The sequence below is a fragment of the Bombina bombina genome, chromosome 2 (assembly GCF_027579735.1).
Source record: "Bombina bombina isolate aBomBom1 chromosome 2, aBomBom1.pri, whole genome shotgun sequence".
Classification (NCBI taxonomy): Eukaryota; Metazoa; Chordata; class Amphibia; order Anura; family Bombinatoridae; genus Bombina; species Bombina bombina.
Window position 1 is genome coordinate 276,594,346 of NC_069500.1, and position 18,260 is coordinate 276,612,605.

Here is an 18,260-nt window from a genome sequence, read left to right on the forward strand (position 1 = left end):
GCGCTTGTTGAAGCCTCCTGTTCTGTTGTCTCCAACATGTCCGTTCCCACCCATGCCTCCCTCTCCTCCCATGCCTCCTGGTCCCGAGTCATCAGGTACTGCTGAGCCAATGCAGCTGGGATTCATGCGTCTCTCCACAGAGGAAAGGGTCTTTAGGAGGAGGGAGGGGCTCTGCCTCTATTGTGGGTTACAGGGCCACCTTTTGAAGTCTTGTCCCACACGGCTAGGAAACACTCACACCTAAGGTCCTGTCGGGGCAGACCTTGGGTGGTTTATCCTCATCCCTGGAACCGCTTCAGGAGAAACCTTTGGTCATGGTTGTCCTTTCTTGGGTGGACTCCTCCATAGTCACTAGGCTCTTGTTGACTCCAGTGCTGCGGGCTATTTCATTGACAGTGCTTTTGTATCAAAGCACTCCATTCCTGTTTTGCCTCGGTCTGTTCTGCTTGCTATTGAGGCCATTGATGGCAGGCCCCTTCATCCCGCACTCGTTACTCACGAAACTGCTCTGTTGTCCATGGCTGTTGGGGCTCTCCATTTTGAAACCCTCCAGTTCCAGGTGATAAACTCTCCACATTTTCCGGTTGTTCTGGGTTATCCCTGGCTCCAAAAGCACAATCCCAGTCTCGACTGGCGCAGGTCCAAAATATTGTTGTGGTCCCCACAATGTATTTCCACTTGTCTTCGGAAACCAGTTAAAGTCTTGTGCACTTCTTCAGTTTCTCAATTCCCAGAGGAGTACCGAGAGTTCCTAGACGTGTTTGACAAGGTGCGTGCCAGTACGCTGCCTCCTCACCGGTCTTACGATTTTACCATAGACCTGCAACCTGAAGCCATTACTCCTCGGGGCCGGGTGTACCCTCTGTCTGTTGCAGAGAATTGTGCTATGGAGGAGTATGTTGCCGATGCTCTGTCGTGGGGGATTATTCACAAATCCTTCTCTCCTGCAGGGGCTGGCTTCTTCTTTGTGAAGAAAAAGGGTGGCGAGTTAAGACCATCTATCGATTATAGGGGTCTTAATCGTCTTACCATTAAGAATGCTTACCCTATTCCGCTTATTACGGAACTCTTTGACCGCCTCAAGGGAGCTACGGTCTTTACTAAACTTGATTTGAGAGGAGCGTACAATCTCATTAGGATTAAGGAGGGCCACGAATGGAAAACAGCATTTTACACCAGGAGCAGGCATTTTGAGTATCTTGTAATGCCCTTTGGCCTATGTAATGCTCCTGCTGTTTTTCAGGAATTTATTAATGATGTCCTACGAGATATGTTGCAACAGTGTGTTGTGGTGTACTTAGACGACATCCTCATATACTTATCCACACTTGAGGCTCATCGTTCTGATGTTACAAGAGTTCTTCAGAGACTATGTGAGAAAGGCCTGTTTTGTAAACTCGAGAAATATGAGTTCCATCAGACTCAAGTAACCTTCCTAGGTTATGTTATCTCCGTTGCAGGGTTCTCCATGGATCCTGACAAGTTATCTGCAGTTCTGCAGTGGCCTTGCCCAGTTGGTCTTCAGTCTATTCAATGTTTTTTGGGGTTCGCCAATTACTATAGAAGGTTTATTAAAAACTTTTCTTCCTTGGTCAAACCTATCACAGTCATGACCCGTAAAGAGAATGATCCACTCCATTGGTCACCTACTGCCATTAATAGTCTTAAGAATGCCTTTGCTGCCTCTCCAGTTCTGGCTCATCCTAACCCTGTCCTACCTTTTGTTCTTGAGGTCGATGCGTCTGAGACTGGAGTAGGTGCCCTCTTGTCTCAATGTCCTACGCCTGACGGTTCCTTGCATCCATGTGGTTTCTTCTCTAAGAAATTGTCTACAGCGGAGTGCAATTATGAAATTGGTGACAGGGAATTACTGGCCATAATTTTGGCACTTAAGGAATGGAGGCATCTTCTCGAGGGTACTAGCGTGCCAGTGCTCATTCTTACTGACCTCAAGAATTTAACTTATCTACAGGGAGTGCAGAATTATTAGGCAAGTTGTATTTTTGAGGATTAATTTTATTATTGAACAACAACCATGTTCTCAATGAACCCAAAAAACTCATTAATATCAAAGATGAATAGTTTTGGAAGTAGTTTTTAGTTTGTTTTTAGTTATAGCTATTTTAGGGGGATATCTGTGTGTGCAGGTGAATATTACTGTGCATAATTATTAGGCAACTTAACAAAAAACAAATATATACCCATTTCAATTATTTATTTTTACCAGTGAAACCAATATAACATCTCAACATTCACAAATATACATTTCTGACATTCAAAAAAAATAAAAATAAAAATCAGTGACCAATATAGCCACCTTTCTTTGCAAGGACACTCAAAAGCCTGTCATCCATGGATTCTGTCAGTGTTTTGATCTGTTCACCATCAATATTGCGTGCAGCAGCAACCACAGCCTCCCAGATACTGTTCAGAGAGGTGTACTGTTTTCCCTCCTTGTAAATCTCACATTTGATGATGGACCACAGGTTCTCAATGGGGTTCAGATCAGGTGAACAAGGAGGCCTTGTCATTAGATTTTCTTCTTTTATACCCTTTCTTGCCAGCCACGCTGTGGAGTACTTGGACGCGTGTGATGGAGCATTGTCCTGCATGAAAATCATGTTTTTCTTGAAGGATACAGACTTCTTCCTGTACCACTGCTTGAAGAAGGTGTCTTCCAGAAACTGGCAGTAGGACTGGGAGTTGAGCTTGACTCCATCCTCAACCCGAAAAGGCCCCACAAGCTCATCTTTGATGATACCAGCCCAAACCAGTACTCTACCTCCACCTTGCTGGCGTCTGAGTCAGACTGGAGCTCTCTGCCCTTTACCAATCCAGCCACGGGCCCATCCATCTGGCCCATTAAGACTCACTCTCATTTCATCAGTCCATAAAACCTTAGAAAAATCAGTCTTGAGATATTTCTTGGCCCAGTCTTGACGTTTCAGCTTGTGTGTCTTGTTCAGTGGTGGTCGTCTTTCAGCCTTTCTTACCTTGGCCATGTCTCTGAGTATTGCACACCTTGTGCTTTTGGGCACTCCAGTGATGTTGCAGCTCTGAAATATGGCCAAACTGGTGGCAAGTGGCATCTTGGCAGCTGCACGCTTGACTTTTCTCAGTTCATGGGCAGTTATTTTGCGCCTTGGTTTTTCCACACGCTTCTTGCGACCCTGTTGACTATTTTGAATGAAACGCTTGATTGTTCGATGATCACGCTTCAGAAGCTTTGCAATTTTAAGAGTGCTGCATCCCTCTGCAAGATATCTCACTATTTTTTACTTTTCTGAGCCTGTCAAGTCCTTCTTTTGACCAATTTTGCCAAAGGAAAGGCAAACCTGATATAGGGTGTTGATGTCATTAGACCACACCCCTTCTCATTACAGAGATGCACATCACCTAATATGCTTAATTGGTAGTAGGCTTTCGAGCCTATACAGCTTGGAGTAAGACAACATGCATAAAGATGATGATGTGGTCAAAATACTCATTTGCCTAATAATTCTGCACTCCCTGTATCTGAAGCAAAACGTTTGTCGCCCCGACTGGCCAGATGGGCGCTATTTTTGTCTCGGTTTAATTATGTGGTCTCCTACCTGCCTGGTAGTAAGAATGTTAGGGCTGATGCCCTCTCTAGACATTTTTCGCCTCTGTCCAAGGAGGAGTCTGTACCTACTCCTGTTATACCTCCTGACCATATTTTGGCTACCATACATACTAATTTGACTTCTCCCTTGGGGGAGGAGATCCTGGCTGCACAAACCAATGCACCTCCTGAGAAACCTAGTGTTTTGTTCCTGAGAATCTTCGAAATAAACTTTTGCACACTTACCACTATCCTAAAGCCACAGGTCACCCAGGCAAGAACCAAATGATTTGGTCTGTCACTCGACAATTCTGGTCGCCAGGTCTTCGTTCTGATGTTGCTGCGTATGTTGCCTCCTGCTCAGTTTGTGCACAGAATAAAACTCCTCGACGTCTTCCTGTGGGTCTTCTTCAACCTATTGCTAATGGTGAGCATCCTTGGACACATCTTTCCATGGACTTCATTGTCGAGCTCCCTGTTTCCAATGGCAATACTGTTATCCTTATGGTGGTTGACCGTTTTTCTAAAATGTCACATTGCATTCCCTTGATGAAGCTGCCTACCGCTCAGGAGCTTGCTTCAATTTTTGCCCGGGAGGTCTTCCGTTTACATGGGTTACCCAAGGAGATAGTGTCAGACCGGGGTAGCCAGTTTGTCTCCAGATTTTGGTGTTCCTTTTGTGCTCAAATGGGGATCCAGCATTCCTTCTCCTCGGCATATCACCCTCAATCCAATGGGGCTGCGGAATGGTCTAATCAAGCTCTGGAACAGTTCCTCCATTGCTATGTCTCAGATCACCACAATAATTGGTCTGAACTGTTACCTTGGGCAGAGTTTGCTCATAATAGTGCTATTAATGCTTCCTCCAAGTTATCCCCGTTCATGTCGAATTATGGGATTCAACCATCCTTGTTGCCCGATTCATTCATGTCTCAGGGTATTCCGGCTTTGGAGGAGCATCTCCGGCAACTCCGTTCCACGTGGGTGCAGATTCAGGATTGCCTTCACTGTTCTATGCAGCGCCAAAAGTTCCAGGCTGATCGTAGGCATCTGCCCGCACCTTCCTACCAGGTTGGTGAGAGAGTTTGGCTGTCCTCCCACAACTTTAACCTTCATGTGCCTTCCAATAAATTGGCTCCCCGTTATGTTGGTTCTTTCTTAATACTCCTACGGGTTAAACCTGTGGCCTACGCTCTTGACCTTCCTCCTGCTATGCACATCTCCGATGTTTTTCATGTCTGCCTCATTAAACCATTGGTTTGTAATCAGTTTACCACTGTGTTGCCTCATACAGATCATTGATAAAATCATTTTTTTACTTGATACATACTTCTTCCTGCCATAGAGATATATGTCACTGATTAATTTCCATCATGCTTTATACAGGTACAGCAGGTATTCACTACTTCCCTATCAGACAAATAAGGAGCAGTGTTAACCACTATCCTTCCTGATACATTTGTTTTACCTAATCCTGCTTGATATATACAGATACAGTAATATATAAATATACAGCAGTGATAAACCTCAGATTCATCCTCAACCTTTCAGAAACATATAAAATACTGATTTTCTACATCCCATCAGACATATATACAACAGTGCTATTCCTTATTTTCCTTCTTTTTTGTTTGTTCATTTTTTGTTCTTTCTCTCCTTTGCCCAAAGTCTCGGCAATTTTTTATGCTTCCCTAATTTCTGTTGTACAGGGTTTAGAGGCTTGTGATTTTACATTATACAGTACCACCTGCAGCTCAGAGATATAAAATGTATGCTCCTAAACTGTGCCAAACTGTGTCCCATGCTCACACAATTTTACCCTAGTAGGATCATAGTGTGTGTAAGAGAAAAAAACCTTCCTGCACCTCAATAGTTAATAATGCTGTTCCAAATAATGCACCACACGGATATGATGACCCTGCAAATCCAACACATGATTAGAATCTCTAAATCTCTATTGAAAATGCTCCATAATCCAAAAATATAAAGATGAATATACTTTTAAAGTTGAGTCATTTGTCTAACCTAACACATCTATATTTCGTCTGAAAATGTATTTAACCAGCTCATAATAAAATAGTTTGATCATACAATAAAAATATAGTTCTATAGCAAGAGTTACATTTTCTCAAATCGGCTTAATGGAATCAAGCAAAATATTTTGCTTTTCTTTAGCTATCAGATCAATGTAATCCTCACATTTGTTCTGATTTCACTGGTGCAATGCATCACAACTAATCTTTTTTCTCTTGACTAGTATTATGTTGCTTGATCTTTGCAGAAGACAAATAATCTACCATGCTGATTTGTAATAAAAATTGTTAACCATATTTTATTGCACAACAAATGCTTAAATGTTACAGAATGATGATTGTCAGTTGCTTCAAATGGTCATGTGATATCACAGTTTGACTTTATTTTATTGTGGATAATAATCAAGGGTGTAAGACCTATATGCACTGTGATCTAAGTACATAAAAAAGAACAACACAGCTTAACTACTGTAGAGGAAGGGTTTCTGGTGCTAAGCTGTAAAGTAAAGGAATTGGAAAGAAGCCCAAGTCCTGCTTGCTCGATTCCAAAGCATTTAACCTTTAAGGCAAAATATTGACAGGTTATTTATTTATTTTATTTATTTATAAAATATTTTACCAGGAAGGATACATTGAGATTTCTCTCGTTTTCAAGTATGTCCTGGGTCCACAAAACATTGCATTGATATAATAGGGTACAATAAAATTCAAAAACAATAATAATACACAATAGATACAAACATTTTACATAGAGCAGGTAAGAAATATATAATCAACCATGACAGGTGCATTCTGTTTTGATATGTAGAGAGGGATCTCTTAAAGGATTCTAGGCTTGGGGAAGGTTTGAAAGTGTGCGGGAGGTCATTCCATAACTGTGGCGCTCGGTAGGAAAAGGAGGATCGAGCTGCTTTCTTTTTGTATTGAAGCAAGCTAAATAATGTGCTGGTACTGGATCGGAGGTTATAGGAGGTGGGAATAGCCGGGGAGAGCATTCTGCTCAGGTAGGGTGGGAGCTTCCCAGAAAGGCTCTTAAACACAAGGCAGGAAAGATGGAGGGTGCCTCTGGATTCCAGCGTCAGCCAGTTTAGTTCTTTTAGCATGTCACAATGGTGGGTCCTGTAGTTACATTGTAGCACAAAGCGGCTGAACGAGTTATACAATGTATTTATATAATGTAATTTGCTGTACAATCTTTTCCTTTACTGTAGGGCTGATCAGGGCCGGATTTACATCTCAGGTGCCTGTAGGCACAAAAACCTGAAGCGCCCCCCCCCCACCCCCCCACCCCCCCTAGAAAAAAGTGGAAAAAATGAGGACTTTTTTTTATTATTATTTAGGACAACTAAAAATAAATATTAGATGTAAAATTACATTTTCCCTTTTATGGAGATACACAAATACACACACCAATTGCAATATTTGTTGTAATGGAAGCTACACCAAAAATCAATATTCACTTGACTCAAATGGCCATACAATTTCTATTATGTATAACAAAAACAAATCATGTTAAACTTTTAATGCAAAATATTCTAAAGAAAACCCTATTTAAAGGGACATCAAATGTGACAGTTTGCTGGGCATTTTATTATTGCACTAGTGCTTGCAGAGAAGTGTGTTAGCCTCTTGCAAAAGAGTTAAACACATAGTCAATGTCAGTTCTGAGACAGCAATACACATCTGTGCAGACCCAGATGGGCTCATAGGACATGTTTATTGACAAGCCATTAGTGTATTGCTTTTCTGGAGATGACTTTGACTATGTGCTTAACATTTTGTTGGAGTCAAACACAGTTTTGTGTAAACAATAGCAATATTAAAACTAGCAGCATGCAAGCTCATCACCATCAACAACCTGTGCAGCCAGTGGAAGAAAATATAAAATGTAGGGAAAAAAATCTTGTAAACTCTGATATTTTTGGTACAAACACACACAGATGTTACATTTATTTTGTTCTGAAATATAAATATCATATGATGTTGCTCTCAAAGGAAAACATGGAATGTTGTAGATTATATGTAATCCAGGGGTCAACAAATGTGTTTAAAATTAGAATTTAGAAATTCAATGGGAGGGGTTTAGTTTTAATCTTTGCCCCTCTCTCCTTCATGGCTCCCTCAACTGCTGTAACATATTCCCAATGAAACACTCGACTTTGTAGGCACCTGGCAGCACAATTCTTACTAAAATAAATGCCCTCATAAAAAAAAAAAAAAAAAAAAAAAAAAAAATTTTTTTTTTTTTTTTTTTTTTTTTTATTATTGACAGGCAGGCGCCCCTCACTGCAAGGCGCCTGTAGGCACATGCCTACTGTGCCTAATGGGAAATCCGGCCCTGGGGCTGATTAGGTAATGTAGCTATAGTTTACAGTAGGGTTATAGTTTACTGTAGGGTTATTAGGTAATGTAGCTATAGATTACATTCAAATGTGCACTACGTGTAAAATGGTGTGTTTATAAAACTTTACAATGTTTGGATATCTCAATTTAAATAAATTAGTTCATTTCTTTTATAATTATTAAGATGTGAAAAGCTATTTTTCATTTCAGTATGTTTAAATGAGTATTTTCAGAGAAAGCTACAGCAAAATCTACTGCAACATCATGAAACTAGGCACATAGATAAATCTCATGGAACAGAGTGTTATACCTATATTTGGTGAAAAACTAATGCTTCAACATAGCACAGATCATATCCTATACTACCTGACACATACAGATCATTTCTAAAATCCTTTTTTTACTTGATACATACAAACCAGTGAGTAATCTCCCTCCAGCCTTGGAGATATATGTCACTGATTAATTTCCATCATGCTTTATACAGGTACAGCAGTTATTCACTACTTCCCTATCAGTCAAATAAGGAGCAGTGTTAACCACTATCCTTCCTGATACATTTGTTTAACCTAATCCTGCTTGATATATACAGATAAAGTAATATATAAATATACAGCAGTAATAAACCTCATTTTCCAGGAACAGATTCATCCTCAACCTTTCAGAAACATATAAAATACTGATTTTCTACATCCCATCAGACATACATACAACAGTGCTATTCCTTATTTTCCTCTTTTTTTTGTTTGTTCATTTTTTGTTCTTTCTCTCAGCAATTTTTTATGATTCCCTAATTTCTGTTGTACAGAGTTTAGGGTCTGGTGATTTTACATTATACAGTACCACCTGCAGCTCAGAGATATAAAATGTATGCTCCTAAACTGTGTCCCATGCTTAAACAATTTTACCCTAGTCAGATCATAGTGTGTGTAGGAGAAAAAACCTTCCTGCACCTCAATAGTTAATAATGCTGTTCCAAATAATGCACCACACGGATATGATGACCCTGCAAATCCGACACATGATTAGAATCTCTAAATCTCTATTAAAAATGCACCATAATCCAAAAACAATAAATAAACTTAAAGTTTAAAGTTATTTGTCTAACCAAACCTAACACATCTATAATGTTTCGGAACATTGATTTAACCAGCTCATAATAAAAAATTTTAATCATACAATATAGTTCTATAGCAAGAGTCAAAATGTCTCAAATCGACATAATGTAATCAAGCAAAATATTTTGCTTTTCTTTAGCTATCAGATCAATGTAATCCTCACATTTGTTCTGATTTCACTGGTGCAATGCATCACAACTAAACGTTTTCTTTTGGCTAGTATTATGTTGCTTGATCTTTGCAGAAGACAATCTACCATGCTGATTTGTATTAAAAATTTTTAACCATATTTTATTGCAAAACAAATGCTTAAATTTTACAGAATAATGATTGTCAGTTGATTTAAATGGTTATGTGATATCACAGTTTGACTTTATTTTATTGTGGATAATAATTAGGATTATTCTAGCTAAAGTGTAGGTATAATATAGATTTTATTAAGGACAAGGAAATGAGCATTTTGCTTTAACTTTCTTTACTACTAACAATGCAGTCACTAAAAGTATAACAGAACAAAAACAGTTAATATTACAGAGAAAAGAAATGCCAGACATATTGAACCAATGAGAGCATCTTCTTAACGAATGTAGAAAAGAAGAACCAATCAGCTTTCTCATATCCACCATAAAGGGACCAATGACCCCCAATAATTCCTCTTTTTCGGATTTGCTACTGAGATGAAACAGGAAAAAGTCATTGAAAAACAGAATAAACAGGAACAGTCCAAACATAAAGGTGAAACCGAAGAAACATTTCAATCCGAAGTCAATCGAGGAGGATGAAGAAAAACCATTCAGTTGAAGTATGGATGATGCATGAGATGAAACTTGAAACATAGATAACCAAGTTGAAGGAAAGGAGGATCCTGTAGAGGAATGCAGATTCTTGAAGTGTGGAGATATCTTAGAATCCTGGAGCTAGGTGAATAAACACAATAATTAGTAAGATATAAAGACATATGAAAAAATATCTTGGGGGAGGGAAAATGTATTGAATTATGGTAGGGAAAATACTCGTCTCCTTGTCCTTAATAAAATCTAGATTATACCTAAACTTTAGCTAGGATAATCCCAATTTTATTAAAGGACAGGAGACTCCTATTTTGTTATTTTAATGCAGAGGCAAAAAGGAAGCAGAAGGACCAATCTGCGTTGTTAAGTATATCCTGAAGAGAAGATGAATTGACAAAGGCTTTAGAGGCAGCAGTACCTCAAACAGAGTGGGCAGAAAATATGGAGTCCATTCCAGCTTCTTTCATGATCCACTTAACCCAGCGAGCTATGGAGGCAGATGTAACAGGAGGAACGAAAAATAAAAGAAGTTGATCAGATGATAAAGGAGAACAAAAGGGTCTAGTTCTTTTGAGGTATTCTTTAAAACAGATAACCACACAAAGTTTGGGAAAAGAAGGAAAATAAGGATAAAATTAGGTGGAAGAAAAAGTTTTAGTCCTACGAGAGATGAAAAAGGTTAAACCTTCAGGAGAGAAAGAAATAGAATTGAAATCAATAGCTCTGACATCCAAGACTCTTCTAAAAGAAATAAGGCAAAAAAGGGTAGTAAGTTTGCAAGTGAGTTGCTTTAAAGAGAGAAGATCATTAGAGGGCCAAGAGTTAAAAAAGGAAAGAACCAAATCTACGTCCCAAAATTAAGAATGTTTGGGAATAGGAGGACGTTTAATTCTGATGGCTTTGAGAATTCTACATTACATTAATAGTTTTTTTTATGAGAGACCAGACTCAAAAAGGGAGGATAGAAAATTGATAATTTGGGCTAGAGGAGCTGAAAAGGAATCCAAGTTCCTTTCCAAGCACCAACGATTCCATTTGGACCAGGCTGATGAATAGGATCTATGGGTACCCGGAGCCAGGGACTCTCATAATAATTGTAAAGCCCCTGACGAAAGGACAGAGACAGGGAAGGAATACCTGATATCTTCCAGGCTAAAAGATGAAGGGATCCTTGGAGGACTAGGCTGTGAGGTTTGTCGTTTGGATCTAAGAGGAGATCTGGAATTGATGGGAGAAGAAGGGGGAGTTCTATTGTCATCTCCAAGAGGTATGGAAACCATGGTTGGGAAGGCCAAAAGGGAGTAATTAGGAAAAGGGAGAGGGATTCGCTACAAACTCTGTAGAGGATGCTGGGAATCATGACAAAAGGATGGAAGCATAAGCTCTGGACAGAGGCCAAGGTTGGAGAAAAGCATCCGTAGCTTGAGCTTCCGGATCCGGACGCCAACTGAAGAATGGGCAAATCTGACAATTGAGGCAAGATGCAAACAGGTCTATCGAAAAGGGACCTCGGAGATTAAGTGTCAGGGTTTTCTCCCTGTTGTGTTTGCCATGTGCTGCTGGCAGCCATTTTACTCACCTCTCTTCCTGACTATGGTGCATTGTGGGGATGCTGCTCATTTCCTGCACTTCCTTTTATGGCCAGACTGGTGTGCATCATCCAAGTGAGACAGGATGCAGTCTCAGAATTGTGATGTCATCACTTATTATTTAAAGGGCCTCTGTTCAGTATGTTTTGCCTTTTTGTTGTCTCAGATCTGTTTGTGAGAGTTCCTGTGTATTACCTGGCACCCTGACATTACGCAAAGGCCATGAATCCTTATGGTGCTAATAATCCACCTTTACCTGCCATCATTTCCAGGATGGATGAACAGGATCACCTCTTGGATCAATTTGCACTAGCCCTGCAAACCCTGCTGACTCGCACTGCACATTTGGACCAAAGTGTCCCGCAAGTTATGGCTGCTCCTGTTTCTGCTGCTGCACCTAGTCCTACCAGGAGCATGTCTGGTTCTGCATCTCTACCTAAGCAATATGGAGGCGATCCTATTCAGTGCTGTGGGTTTTTGAACCAGGTGGGCATTTTCTTTGAGATGTTACCTCAGGCATTTCCCTCTGACAGAGCTAAGATGGGATTTCTCATCTCGTTACTCTCTGACACAGCTCTTGCCTGGGCTAATCCCTTGTGGGAGACTAATAAACCTGTGATTAACCTGTGAAATTACCCTGAATTTGTGGCCTCCTTTTGAAGGGTATTTGATGTTCCGGCTCGCTCCTCCTCTGCTGTTAAACGACTCATGTCCATTCAGCAAGGTACAAGATCTGTTGCTCAGTATGCTATTGAGTTCCGTACGCTTGCTGCAGAGGTAGGTTGGAACAATGAAGCCCTTGTTGCCACCTTCTTTCATGGGCTCTCTGATGCGATTAAAGACGAAGTTGCTGCCAGAGATTTACCAGAGGATCTCGAGGCATTGGTGTCTTTTTTGATCCTAATTGACATCAGACTCAGAGAGAGGCCCTCTTTCAAGGAGCGCTTGTTGAAGCCTCCTGTTCTGTTGTCTCCAACATGTCCGTTCCCACCCATGCCTCCCTCTCCTCCCATGCCTCCTGGTCCCGAGTCATCAGGTACTGCTGAGCCAATGCAGCTGGGATTCATGCGTCTCTCCACAGAGGAAAGGGTCTTTAGGAGGAGGGAGGGGCTCTGCCTCTATTGTGGGTTACAGGGCCACCTTTTGAAGTCTTGTCCCACACGGCTAGGAAACACTCACACCTAAGGTCCTGTCGGGGCAGACCTTGGGTGGTTTATCCTCATCCCTGGAACCGCTTCAGGAGAAACCTTTGGTCATGGTTGTCCTTTCTTGGGTGGACTCCTCCATAGTCACTAGGCTCTTGTTGACTCCAGTGCTGCGGGCTATTTCATTGACAGTGCTTTTGTATCAAAGCACTCCATTCCTGTTTTGCCTCGGTCTGTTCTGCTTGCTATTGAGGCCATTGATGGCAGGCCCCTTCATCCCGCACTCGTTACTCACGAAACTGCTCTGTTGTCCATGGCTGTTGGGGCTCTCCATTTTGAAACCCTCCAGTTCCAGGTGATAAACTCTCCACATTTTCCGGTTGTTCTGGGTTATCCCTGGCTCCAAAAGCACAATCCCAGTCTCGACTGGCGCAGGTCCAAAATATTGTTGTGGTCCCCACAATGTATTTCCACTTGTCTTCGGAAACCAGTTAAAGTCTTGTGCACTTCTTCAGTTTCTCAATTCCCAGAGGAGTACCGAGAGTTCCTAGACGTGTTTGACAAGGTGCGTGCCAGTACGCTGCCTCCTCACCGGTCTTACGATTTTACCATAGACCTGCAACCTGAAGCCATTACTCCTCGGGGCCGGGTGTACCCTCTGTCTGTTGCAGAGAATTGTGCTATGGAGGAGTATGTTGCCGATGCTCTGTCGTGGGGGATTATTCACAAATCCTTCTCTCCTGCAGGGGCTGGCTTCTTCTTTGTGAAGAAAAAGGGTGGCGAGTTAAGACCATCTATCGATTATAGGGGTCTTAATCGTCTTACCATTAAGAATGCTTACCCTATTCCGCTTATTACGGAACTCTTTGACCGCCTCAAGGGAGCTACGGTCTTTACTAAACTTGATTTGAGAGGAGCGTACAATCTCATTAGGATTAAGGAGGGCCACGAATGGAAAACAGCATTTTACACCAGGAGCAGGCATTTTGAGTATCTTGTAATGCCCTTTGGCCTATGTAATGCTCCTGCTGTTTTTCAGGAATTTATTAATGATGTCCTACGAGATATGTTGCAACAGTGTGTTGTGGTGTACTTAGACGACATCCTCATATACTTATCCACACTTGAGGCTCATCGTTCTGATGTTACAAGAGTTCTTCAGAGACTATGTGAGAAAGGCCTGTTTTGTAAACTCGAGAAATATGAGTTCCATCAGACTCAAGTAACCTTCCTAGGTTATGTTATCTCCGTTGCAGGGTTCTCCATGGATCCTGACAAGTTATCTGCAGTTCTGCAGTGGCCTTGCCCAGTTGGTCTTCAGTCTATTCAACGTTTTTTGGGGTTCACCAATTACTATAGAAGGTTTATTAAAAACTTTTCTTCCTTGGTCAAACCTATCACAGTCATGACCCGTAAAGAGAATGATCCACTCCATTGGTCACCTACTGCCATTAATAGTCTTAAGAATGCCTTTGCTGCCTCTCCAGTTCTGGCTCATCCTAACCCTGTCCTGCCTTTTGTTCTTGAGGTCGATGCGTCTGAGACTGGAGTAGGTGCCCTCTTGTCTCAATGTCCTACGCCTGACGGTTCCTTGCATCCATGTGGTTTCTTCTCTAAGAAATTGTCTACAGCGGAGTGCAATTATGAAATTGGTGACAGGGAATTACTGGCCATAATTTTGGCACTTAAGGAATGGAGGCATCTTCTCGAGGGTACTAGCGTGCCAGTGCTCATTCTTACTGACCTCAAGAATTTAACTTATCTACAGGGAGTGCAGAATTATTAGGCAAGTTGTATTTTTGAGGATTAATTTTATTATTGAACAACAACCATGTTCTCAATGAACCCAAAAAACTCATTAATATCAAAGATGAATAGTTTTGGAAGTAGTTTTTAGTTTGTTTTTAGTTATAGCTATTTTAGGGGGATATCTGTGTGTGCAGGTGAATATTACTGTGCATAATTATTAGGCAACTTAACAAAAAACAAATATATACCCATTTCAATTATTTATTTTTACCAGTGAAACCAATATAACATCTCAACATTCACAAATATACATTTCTGACATTCAAAAAAAATAAAAATAAAAATCAGTGACCAATATAGCCACCTTTCTTTGCAAGGACACTCAAAAGCCTGTCATCCATGGATTCTGTCAGTGTTTTGATCTGTTCACCATCAATATTGCGTGCAGCAGCAACCACAGCCTCCCAGATACTGTTCAGAGAGGTGTACTGTTTTCCCTCCTTGTAAATCTCACATTTGATGATGGACCACAGGTTCTCAATGGGGTTCAGATCAGGTGAACAAGGAGGCCTTGTCATTAGATTTTCTTCTTTTATACCCTTTCTTGCCAGCCACGCTGTGGAGTACTTGGACGCGTGTGATGGAGCATTGTCCTGCATGAAAATCATGTTTTTCTTGAAGGATACAGACTTCTTCCTGTACCACTGCTTGAAGAAGGTGTCTTCCAGAAACTGGCAGTAGGACTGGGAGTTGAGCTTGACTCCATCCTCAACCCGAAAAGGCCCCACAAGCTCATCTTTGATGATACCAGCCCAAACCAGTACTCTACCTCCACCTTGCTGGAGTCTGAGTCAGACTGGAGCTCTCTGCCCTTTACCAATCCAGCCACGGGCCCATCCATCTGGCCCATTAAGACTCACTCTCATTTCATCAGTCCATAAAACCTTAGAAAAATCAGTCTTGAGATATTTCTTGGCCCAGTCTTGACGTTTCAGCTTGTGTGTCTTGTTCAGTGGTGGTCGTCTTTCAGCCTTTCTTACCTTGGCCATGTCTCTGAGTATTGCACACCTTGTGCTTTTGGGCACTCCAGTGATGTTGCAGCTCTGAAATATGGCCAAACTGGTGGCAAGTGGCATCTTGGCAGCTGCACGCTTGACTTTTCTCAGTTCATGGGCAGTTATTTTGCGCCTTGGTTTTTCCACACGCTTCTTGCGACCCTGTTGACTATTTTGAATGAAACGCTTGATTGTTCGATGATCACGCTTCAGAAGCTTTGCAATTTTAAGAGTGCTGCATCCCTCTGCAAGATATCTCACTATTTTTTACTTTTCTGAGCCTGTCAAGTCCTTCTTTTGACCAATTTTGCCAAAGGAAAGGCAAACCTGATATAGGGTGTTGATGTCATTAGACCACACCCCTTCTCATTACAGAGATGCACATCACCTAATATGCTTAATTGGTAGTAGGCTTTCGAGCCTATACAGCTTGGAGTAAGACAACATGCATAAAGATGATGATGTGGTCAAAATACTCATTTGCCTAATAATTCTGCACTCCCTGTATCTGAAGCAAAATGTTTGTCGCCCCGACTGGCCAGATGGGCGCTATTTTTGTCTCGGTTTAATTATGTGGTCTCCTACCTGCCTGGTAGTAAGAATGTTAGGGCTGATGCCCTCTCTAGACATTTTTCGCCTCTGTCCAAGGAGGAGTCTGTACCTACTCCTGTTATACCTCCTGACCATATTTTGGCTACCATACATACTAATTTGACTTCTCCCTTGGGGGAGGAGATCCTGGCTGCACAAACCAATGCACCTCCTGAGAAACCTAGGCCTAGATTTAGAGTTCGGCGGTAGCCGTCAAAACCAGCGTTAGAGGCTCCTAACGCTGGTTTTGGCCGCCCGCTGGTATTTGGAGTCAGTGATTAAAGGGTCTAACGCTCACTTTACAGCCGCGACTTTTCCATACCGCAGATCCCCCTACGCCATTTGCGTAGCCTATCTTTTCAATGGGATCTTTCTAACGCTGGTATTTAGAGTCGTTTCTGCAGTGAGCGTTAGAGCTCTAACGACAAGATTCCAGCCGCCTGAAAAAAGCAGGAGTTAAGAGCTTTCTGGCTAACGCCGGTTTATAAAGCTCTTAACTACTGTACCCTAAAGTACACTTACACCCATAAACTACCTATGTACCCCTAAACCGAGGTCCCCCCACATCGCCGCCACTCGATTAAAATTTTTAACCCCTAATCTGCCGACCGCCACCTACGTTATCCCTATGTACCCCTAATCTGCTGCCCCTAACATCGCCGACCCCTATGTTATATTTATTAACCCCTAATCTGCCCCCCACAACGTCGCCGACACCTACCTACACTTATTAACCCCTAATCTGCCGAGCGGACCTGAGCGCTACTATAATAAAGTTATTAACCCCTAATCCGCCTCACTAACCCTATCATAAATAGTATTAACCCCTAATCTGCCCTCCCTAACATCGCCGACACCTACCTTCAATTATTAACCCCTAATCTGCCGACCGGAGCTCACCGCTATTCTAATAAATGTATTAACCCCTAAAGCTAAGTCTAACCCTAACACTAACACCCCCCTAAGTTAAATATAATTTTTATCTAACGAAATAAATTAACTCTTATTAAATAAATGATTCCTATTTAAAGCTAAATACTTACCTGTAAAATAAATCCTAATATAGCTACAATATAAATTACATTTATATTATAGCTATTTTAGGATTAATATTTATTTTACAGGTAACTTTGTATTTATTTTAACCAGGTACAATAGCTATTAAATAGTTAAGAACTATTTAATAGTTACCTAGTTAAAATAATTACAAATTTACCTGTAAAATAAATCCTAACCTAAGATATAATTAAACCTAACACTACCCTATCAATAAAATAATTAAATAAACTACCTACAATTACCTACAATTAACCTAACACTACACTATCAATAAATTAATTAAACACAATTCCTACAAATAAATACAATTAAATAAACTAGCTAAAGTACAAAAAATAAAAAAGAACTAAGTTACAGAAAATAAAAAAATATTTACAAACATAAGAAAAATATTACAACAATTTTAAACTAATTACACCTACTCTAAGCCCCCTAATAAAATAACAAAGACCCCCAAAATAAAAAATTCCCTACCCTATTCTAAAATACAAAAATTACAAGCTCTTTTACCTTACCAGCCCTGAACAGGGCCCTTTGCGGGGCATGCCCCAAGAATTTCAGCTCTTTTGCCTGTAAAAAAAAACATACAATACCCCCCCCCCAACATTACAACCCACCACCCACATACCCCTAATCTAACCCAAACCCCCTTAAATAAACCTAACACTAATCCCCTGAAGATCTTCCTACCTTGTCTTCACCATCCAGGTATCACCGATCCGTCCTGGCTCCAAGATCTTCATCCAACCCAAGCGGGGGTTGGCGATCCATAATCCGGTGCTCCAAAGTCTTCCTCCTATCCGGCAAGAAGAGGACATCCGGACCGGCAAACATCTTCTCCAAGCGGCATCTTCTATGTTCTTCCATCCGATGACGACCGGCTCCATCTTGAAGACCTCCAGCGCGGATCCATCCTCTTCTTCCGACGACTAGACGACGAATGACGGTTCCTTTAAGGGACGTCATCCAAGATGGCGTCCCTCGAATTCCGATTGGCTGATAGGATTCTATCAGCCAATCGGAATTAAGGTAGGAATTTTCTGATTGGCTGATGGAATCAGCCAATCAGAATCAAGTTCAATCCGATTGGCTGATCCAATCAGCCAATCAGATTGAGCTCGCATTCTATTGGCTGTTCCGATCAGCCAATAGAATGCGAGCTCAATCTGATTGGCTGATTGGATCAGCCAATCGGATTGAACTT